This window comes from Phascolarctos cinereus, unplaced genomic scaffold (assembly GCF_003287225.1).
Source record: "Phascolarctos cinereus isolate Bilbo 61053 unplaced genomic scaffold, phaCin_HiC Scaffold_726;HRSCAF=1367, whole genome shotgun sequence".
NCBI lineage: Eukaryota > Metazoa > Chordata > Mammalia > Diprotodontia > Phascolarctidae > Phascolarctos > Phascolarctos cinereus.
The window spans coordinates 381,913,197-381,923,200 of record NW_027556098.1 but is presented as its reverse complement, the minus strand read 5'-3'; positions in this window follow the sequence as shown (position 1 = coordinate 381,923,200).

The following is a 10,004-nucleotide window of genomic DNA, read 5'->3' as shown; positions in this document are numbered from 1 at the left end:
TCTGTACCCACCTTCTTCTTGTTATTAGAGGATCTCAAAGCACTTAAACGTTGACTCACTAACCATGGCCTGGGCACTATTATTCTGTACTTCACACAGATAAAGAAACAAGACACAAAGGAGCAGAGTGAGTTATTCGAGCTGGATGCTCTAAGTAAATATCCCTCCAGTGCCTTCAATTCGATTTGTCCAAAAAGGAATGTCACGTTCCCCACTCTCATCTGAAACCTCCCTATTTCTGCTCATGGCACCGCCATCTTCCCCCTTATGGGGGCTTGAAACTTCAGAGTCACTTTCGACTTTTCTCTCTTACCCCACCAGAAGAATGAGTTCCCAAGTCCTTTTGGCTTCCAAAATCTCTCTCACATGGCACCCACCACCTTAGTTCTAGGTCTTGTCTCTTCTTATCTGGGCTATTATAATAATGTCCTACCTGGGCTTTGTGCTCCTAATCTGTTCCTTCTCCCTTCTAATCATAGTAATTGTGATCATTTACAAAATTCTTTACACTCATTATCTCATCTGATCCTCATAGCAACCCTGGGATGTAGGTGCTATTATTATCCCCACTTTACAGATGAAGAAACTGAGGCTGAGGTTAAGTAACTTGTCCAGGGTCACAAAGGGCTCTATCTTTTTACTGCCTAGCTGCCATCAGGACATTAGAGGGCTGACACCAAGGGTATTTATATCTATCTAAGATCCTGAACAAACCCATCAGAGATCCAAGGTGGTGAGAGGCAGCTAGATGGCAGTGGATAGAGTGCCTGGCTTGGAATCCGGAAGACCTGAGTTCAAATCCAGCCTCCAACACGTACTAGCTATGTGACCCTGAGCAAGTCACTTAATCCTGTTTACTTCAGTCTCCTCACCTGTAAAATGAGCTGGAGAAGGAAATGGCAAACCACTGAAATATCTTTCCCAAGAAAACCGAAAAAATGGTGTCATGAAGAGCCAGATATAACTGAAATGACTGAATAACAACAATGTCCTAAACAAATTTATCAGGCCCATATGGACTAGGGCATCCATAAATCAGTCAGTAAACAAATGCTATAAGCACCTATTCTGTGCCAGGCACTGTGCTAGGTGCTAGGATTACAAAGACAAAAAAGAAACAGTCCACCCCCTTAAGAAGCTCACATTGTGGCAGGGGGAGATGGCGTGTGCTCATTGAAGAATAGACAGAATAAAGATGATTTTTGAGGTGGAGGCAGGAGGTACACTAGCAGCTGGGGGAGATGAAGAGACGCCCAGTCTCAGGCAGCCAGAAGCAATGGAGAGACTGTATCCGGCAGGAACTTCATCTGTGGTTTCATAGGTTTAGAGTGGGAAGAAACCTTCGTCTAGCCCATGAGAAGATTCAGGCCCAGACAGATAAAGTACTTACTACGTCCAGGTAGTAAGTGACAGAGTGAAGATTTGACCTCAGGTCCCCTGCCCCTACACTCAGAGCTTTTTTCACTGTGCTATTTGTGCCCTAATCAATAAGATAAATGGACTGGTCTCTTGGTTCTAATTTAAGTTGCTTGTTGGAAAGGATGAATTTTGTTTTCTCTGTAAAGTGAGATTTGGGGGCAGGTGGTGGTGCAGTAGATAGAGCATCCACCCTGGAGTCAGGAGGACCTGAGTTCAAATTTGGCCTCAGACACTTACGAGCTGTGTGACCCTTGGCAGGTCACTTAACCCCAATTGCCTCAAAAAAAAAAGTGAGTTTTGGCCCACTGTCCCCACACCCTCTCTCTCATGCTCTGTGCTTCTAATACCTAAGATCTTGAGCTTTATCAGAGAGCCAGGACATTAGACATTAGAGTTTCTATGTTTCCATGTCCTCACATGGGATCCAAGAGCACGTCTCCACATGCAGAGTACCTTATGGGCTTGCCTTGTCTCGCGCCATGTTGGGATGAAATGATAGCCTGGTGACTGACATGACATCATGCTGATGTGGGAGACCCAAACACTAGCTTTTTGCTGTCCCACGCACCTGGACAGAGCTCCCTAGTGTATCACTTGTGCTTCACATTCTCCAGCACTGGACTGTGATCGGTCATAGAAGGATCTTAGACGGTATAAGCCTTACCTCCCTATCAAGAAGAACAAATTATCTTTCATCGTCTGTTCACTGGCACCAAGATTTGTCATGACAATTAACTTAAGTTCAGGTGGCTTTTAGTGATGATGTCATTTACATTACCAAAGTCATTGTTCTTTTGGTTTCATTTACTTAAATAAAATGTCTTTTGGTTCTGTTACTTTGTATCAGTTTATATGACTCTTCTCACCTTTCTCTGGATTCTTTGTATTTATCATTTCTTATAGTGCCAAAAGATGCAATTACGTTCCTATTTCACAATTTATTCAACTATTCCTCAAACAATGGGCACCCACTTTTCCCCCCAGTTTTTTGCTACAACAAAAAAAAAATGCTTCTATGACTATTTTGGGATATATGAGACCTTTTCTTCTGCTTTTGACCTCCTGTGGCTAAGTGCTCAGTAATGATAACAGTAGTTCAAGAAGCAAGAAAATTTTAATGACTTTTCTCAGAAATTTCAAATTATTTTCCATAATAGTTGGAGCAATTCACAACTCCATCAACAGTGTATTAATATAGTCAATCCTCAACTTTCATGGAGGTAATGCTCCTAGAAAATGGAACAAAAGCAAAAAATGTGAATGTTGATACATTAAACCTACAGGAAATAGGGGGTTAGGTTCCCACGACCACCAAAAACTATAAGCTTTTGTTAGGGATTACTGAAAATACACCTTTCTTTATATAATTCTTTATAACAAAACATTAATTCTGATAATTTTCTTAACACAATAACCATGAAATAACTCATAAAATGAAGCAGGCAAAATAAAATTGGTAAACACGAAAAACATTTTTTCTCATTAGTAATTCCCTAGAGTCTGCGACCTTTTGTACTAACATCTCAATTTTTAAAAAACCATTGATTTCAGACAATATTCGCTTTTTATAACACATGAAATCTATAGTACCATAAATTCTGTACAGCAAATAGAATTTAAAACCAAAACTATTTTTAACCTGAATCTTACCTTCCGCTGTGTCAGATGGTGGCAAGAGGGTGTTGTACTGTATACTATACTGCAGTAAATCTCTCTACCTTGGCTGCCCCTTGAAAACTAAGGAAGAGGTTGCTGGAATTTTAGTCACTGCTGACAGAAAACATTGAAATTGGTGAGTTCTCAACATCACCTCCAACATTCTGTCCTTCACAGCTGGTGGATAGCATTGGAGATCATGTAGGCTGCACTAGGCTTTGTGGGCATAATTGCAACATAAAACTTGATTTTTTTAAGGCAAACAAAGAAAATGGACAACGATTGCATTTCTTTACAATGGTAGAGTGAATAAGTAATACATCTAGTAGGATACCAGCTGTTTCACAAACTTGCATGTGTCATGCCTCTCATTTTTTTCCCTTCTGTGCACAGCTGCAAACACGTGTGGTTGCCCATGCGAAAGTGAAAATTAGGTTACGATAAAATCAAAAGCTTGAAGTAGCAAAAATTAAATGTGGGAATATTGAAGATCAGCTGTGTATCTGTCTTTCAACAGCTGCAATTTGGACTATCTCCATTGCTTACCATCTTTATAATTTAATGATAAAAAGTGAAACATCAGAATTGTTTTAATTTGCATTTTCTTATAATTAATAATTTGGAACGTTTTTTTCATATAGTTGTTCACAGTTTGAATTTCTTCTTTTTTAGAAAGTTAAATGATGCCTTTTCTTTTTTATGTCACGGTCATTTCTAGATACACCCTTTCTTTGCCTCTGCTCCTCCTCACAGTAAGTCTTCTCTTATAACAAAGAAAAATAGGTAAGCAAAAACCACATCTGATCAATAGGCAACATTCCATAGAAAGAGTCTCCCACCTCTCCATTGAAAGAAGGGTGGTGCTTTTCCTCATTTTTTCTTCAGGGGCAAATATTGGTTTTTGCGATCATAAAGCATTTGGATTTGTTTTTATCATTGTTTTCATTTGCATTATTGGAGTCATCATGAATATTTTTCTCCTGAATCAACTTCCTTCACTACGTATCACTTCATACAAGTTTCTGAAATCTCTTTATCTGTCTTTCTTTTTTTTTTTTTCTGGCCAGAATTTAATTTAATTGATGCAGGAAACACCAGGTGAGGGATTTCCTCTACCAATTGAATTTCATCATCTTCTCTGCAATTTATAATCTTAGTTAGATGGGGGCATTGAGAGATGACAGTGGAAGGAGATATCTTCCACAACTATGACTAGGAAGTTAATTCTTTTTTTTTTCTTTTTTCATTTTCATTTCCAAGTTCTCTCCCTCCCTCTTACTCTCTCTCTTACTTATGGAGCAGGCAAAATATACAATACCCATTATGCATGTGGTTGTGGTTTGTCCTTCCTTCTCAAAGAGGACCATGACCTCAGGAAGATGATTCCATGACTTGCAAGTGAATTGGTTTTAAGTGAGGCAGAGCTGTGAAAAGTCACCAGCCTCACTTTCTCCTCCAGAGCCATCTGGGTCCACTGGCCAGATAGAGATCAGAACAACTGGAGATGGCCCAGGTTGCAGTGGAAGACCTTGGTCTTATTAAGCTAAGGTTTTTCTGAGTTCTCTCTTTGACTGAGGCAATGCCCTTTCAGTGATTGGGACTGTTTAAGAAGTGAGTCAAAGGATGGTCTTTTTAATTAAAAAAAATCATTATACATATAGAGTCAGGCAAAACATATTTCTGCATTAGCCATATTCCCTCCCCCGCCAAAGGCAATGAAAAAAAAGAAAAGAAATAAAAATATGCTTCAGTCTGTACTCAGACTTCATCAGTTCTCTCTCTGAACGTGGATAACATTTTTCATCATGAATCCTTTGGAGCTGTGGTAAATCACTGTATTGATCAGAGTTCCTAAAACTTTTATGATTGATCATCTTTACAATATTCTTGTTACTATGTAGATTATTCTCCTAGTTATGCTCACTTCATTTTGCAGCAGATACATAAGTCCAAGTTTTTCTAAAACCATCCCCTTCTTCATTGCTTAAAGCATAATAGTCTTTCTTCGCCTTCATATGCCATGACTTGTTCAGCCATTCCCCTATCCATGGGCATGGGGGAATAATTTTTAATTAAAGAGGGATAGGAACCATCACAAAAGATAAAATACATAATTTCAATTAAATAAAATTTAAAAGTTTTGGCATAAACAAAATCAATGCAGCTAGAAAAGGTATGTGGTACAGGCAGAACTTGAGCCCAGGTCTTCCTATCCCCAAGGCCACCTTTCTATCCAGTAAGTTACACTGTAATGAATATTTTGACACATATAAAGTATTTCTTTCTGTCCTTACCTCTTTGTGGTATATACCAAGGAGTGGGATCTTTGGGTCAAAGTATATGACTAGTTCATCACCTTTTTCACGCAACTCCAGTATGGTAGGACCAATTGACAGCTTGCCCAAAAATGTATTAGTGTTCCTATCTTCCTATTATCTCACTAACATTAGCTATTTTCCATTTTTTTGAGTGAGAGGTGAAATGTCAGAGTTGCTGCCATCATCATATCAGTTATTGTTAGTGATTTGGAACAATATTTCACATGGTTGTTAATAGTATACAATTATTCTTCCGAGAACTTTGTTATATTCTTTGACCATTTATGTATAGGAGAATGGCTTTTGGTCTTACACACTTGTGTAAATTCCCTATAGATTTTGAAGATGGGCTTTTGTAAGAGATGTTTGGTGCAAAAGTTTTTTTTTCATAATTGATAGTTTTAATTGTTTTTCTAAAGATATTGATTTAGCTTGTACCAAAGAATTAATTCATAATTTTATGAGATCAAAATTGTCTGTTTTGTTTTTGATGATGACCTCTTCCTGCAAAAGTTGTAAAAGGTGTTTCCTTCCGTCATCTAATTGTTTTATGATGTAAGGTTGTTTGTCCCATTTAGAGCCATGTAAGAAACTTGCCTAAACTGATTTTCTGACAAACTATTTTGTAGTTTTCCCCACAGTTCTTGTCAAATAGTCTTTTCACCAGTAATTTGTGTTTTTGTGATTTTCAAACAGTAAGCTACTGTGATTCTGAGTGTTGCTTATTTAATCAGATCCACTAACATACTATTTTTTTCTAGTTTTTGAGCAATACCAAATAGGTTTGCAAAGGAGAATAAAGTAAAGAATGTTATCAAGTGAATATCTGATCCAAACAAAAGATGGGCTGATCACAAGGGATAACTAGTAAACAGCACATGTGCTCCATTGGTATCTTGACAATGAGGATGGGGACTAGAGCTGTGATTTCATTGCTATAAGAAATGCTCAGGTGTGAAACTCTCTCTGTCAGTGCAGATCAGCACCATCTCTGCAACCTGTGGTCTTAAAGAGTTGCCTGGAGCGAGAAGAGGTTAAGTGAATTGTGCAGGCTCGCACAACCAATTATCATTCTCCATCTTGCTCCTCATAATATCATGAGAAAGTGGGTCAGGCCCCCACAATGATTTCTCTGTGGTGAACTTGTGAGAGGACACGAACAAGAGTCACACAAAACGTGCGTTGCATGGGTGAGGTGAAATCTGAATTCCTGGAGAAAACAAACACAATGGAGAGGTCACAAAGATCCATTCAAGTTGAGATCATATCTGTACAGCACCTAGCACAGTGCCTGGCATATAGGAGGCATTTAATAAATGCTTGTTCCTTCTTTTCTCCTCCCCCTCCCCATTTGAGTACCAAATACTTCCAATGAATATTACTTTATAATACAGTCTGAGATCTGGGGAGGTTATGTTCTGTTCATTCATCTATTCCCCTTGAGATTTCTACAAATGAATTTTATTCCTCTAAATGAATTTGTTATTATTAGGTCTAATTCTATAAAGCAACTCCTCAGTAATTTGATTGGTAAAGCACTAATATAAATTAATTTTAAATTAAATTATTAAACATTTACCAAATGGATTTATTATTTATTACTATATTATATTACACATTAATATATGGTATTATACTGATTGATTATTATAATTTCTTATTTACTAATCAGTTATCAAATTAATTGAATTTAATTTTAGTAGCATCATCATTTTATTATATTGTCTCAATCATGAACAATGAATGTTTCTTCAATTATTTAATTCTTCCTTTATGTTTGGAAAGAGAGTTTCAAAGTTGTATTTTTATGAGTCCTGAACGTGTCTTGTTGGATTAGCTCACAAATATTTTATGCATTTTGCAAGTTATTTTTAAAGGGAATTTCTCTATTGTTTCATTCCGGGTTTTGTTAGCACTGTGTAGAAATGGTAATTATTTTAATGGATTTGTTTCATATACTGCTACTTTATTGAAATTATTAAATATATATATAGTTTCTTCACTAATTATCTGAAATTTTCTGAATAAACCATTTTGTCTTCTGCAAATAGGGATAATTTTCTTTTCTTCATAAGGTTTACTCCTGTCATTTTTGTCTCTTGTCTTATTTCTATGGCCAGAATTTCTATAATTATGTCAAATAATAGTGGGGAAAGGAGCATATTTTCCTTTCCCCTGTAGTTGTTGGGAAAGCCACCAGCATTCCTCCACTGTATATAATGCTAGCTCTTGATCTCAGATATAGCCTTCTGATCATGCTAAAGAAGATTTTACCGTACCTATAATTTTAGGGTATTCTCTTTTTTAAAGAGTTAAACAACTTTGTTTAAATATTTAAGCAATCAGCAAGCATTATGTGAACATCACTGTGTTTGGTATGAAAAGACAAAGATAAAATAGTCCCTGTCTTTAAGGAGATTATATTCTATCAAGAAAAATGACAGGCATACATTTAAGTACACACAAAATAAATATAGCGTACTTTCTAGGAGAGGCACTAGCAACTAGGAAACGAGTGCCATATTCTGTGGAAGGCTTTTTCTGTATTTACTCCAATAACCATGTTGCTTTGTTATTTGGTTAATTATACTAACTGCTTTTCTAATGCTAAAACACCCTTGTATACACAGGAAATATCCAACTTAGTTGGAGTCAATTATTCTTTAGATATATTGCTATTTTTGATAAGGTTTTATTTCAAATGCTTGCTTTAATTTTCATTCATGAAGATGATTTATAATTCTCTTTTTCTGTTTTAGCCCTTCCTGGTTTAAATATCAAGACCATACTTGTCTCATAAAAGGTGTTTGGTAGCAGACATTTCTTTCTCAGTTATTTTTTACCGTAAGTATTCATTATATTTTAAATGTTTGATAAAATTTACTTGTAAATCTATCTGCATCAGGCTCCTCACCCCCACCCCCACCTCCAGCTTTTGATAGTTCTTTTATAGGTTACTTGACTTCTCTTTCTGAATCTGAATTGTTTAATTGCTCTAATTCGTTAGTTTGGATATTTTATATTTTTATTTGCTAGAATCCAGTTATGTACTGTAGTTTCTGATAATTCTTTTTATTTCCTCTATATTCATTGTTAATTCACCATGTTTATTTGTTTTCAGGCATTTTATTTTCTTCTTTTTTCACCAAGTTATCCAAAGTTTTATTGCTTTTATTCATCCAGCCCTTAGTTTTCAGCTGATCGTTTTTGTCATCTTTTAGTTTTCAATTTTCTATGCTTCTCAGATTTTCAAGGTTTCTTATTTTATGCTTGTTTTGAACCAACTATTTGTTGATTTTCTATTTTTTAAAATTGTGTGCTCAGTTTATTGATTCTTTTTTCTGTTCTGTTAATACATGTTTTTAGATAGTACTTTTTTTCTCTGAGCATTGCCTTAGTTGCATCTCACAAATATTGCTCCCTTATAATTTTCTTTTGCAAAATTGTTTCTTGTTTCTATAATTTATTCCTTGATCCAGAAATTATTCAGGAAGTAATGACTTTGCCTTCATTTTGTTCTATATCTTTGACTATGTTCCCTATATTTATTACTGTTTCTCCTCTGTACAATACTCCTTGTCTCACATGGTCGTTAGGAGAAAAGATAGGGGCTGAGGTCTGAACTTGTGATTTCAATGATACAGGGAATTCTCAGGTGAGAAATAGTAATAAATATAGGGAACACAGTCATGATGGTCTTGAAAATGTATTTAAAAAGATGGGCATAATCAGTGCTGGAGATGTTGTAGAAAAACAGGCATAACAAAGTACTGTTGATTAAACTGTGAACTGATGCAATCCTTCTGGCAAAGAACTTGAAGTCATACTAAGAAAGCATTCATACCCTTTGGCCCAGAGTTTGCGGTGCTAGGCATATACTCCAAAGAGATCAATGACAAGAAGAAAGACTCCAGACACCAAACATGGAGCAGTTCTTTTTGTGGTAACAAAGAACTGGAAACAAAGCCAATGTCCATCGATTGAGGGATGGCCAAACAAGTGTGGCACATGAATGTGATAGAATATTAGTGTACTGTGAGAAATGATGAAAGTGATGAATACATGAAAGTATGAGAGGATAAGTTTATATGAACTGATGCAAATTACAATCAGTAGAACCAGGAAAGCAACATACACAATAACTTCCTTGTAGTTGAGTCGTTTCAGTTGTATCCTCTTCATGACCCTATTTGGGGTTTTCTTGGCAAAGATACTGGAGATACTGCCTTTTCCTTCTCCAGTTCATTTTACGGATGAGGAAACTGAGGGAGACAGGGTTAAGTGACTTTGCCCAGGGTCACTCAGCTAGTAAGTGAATGAGGGAAGATTTGAACTTAGGTGCTTCTGACTCCAGGGTGGGTGCTCTATCTGCTGTGCCACCTAGGTACTCTGATACACAATAACTACAATAATATGAATGAAAAGAACTATACTCAAAACTGAATGCCAAAAATTGTAATGACCAAGCTTGACCAAGAAGAGATATGAGAAGATACCTCCCTGGTTCCTCTACAGAAGTATGGATCCAGGAGTATCAAATCAGGCAAATAATGTCAGACTCTTTGGGTATGTTGCTTAGTTTTCCAGAACTTTTTTGGTCTTTTTTCATCT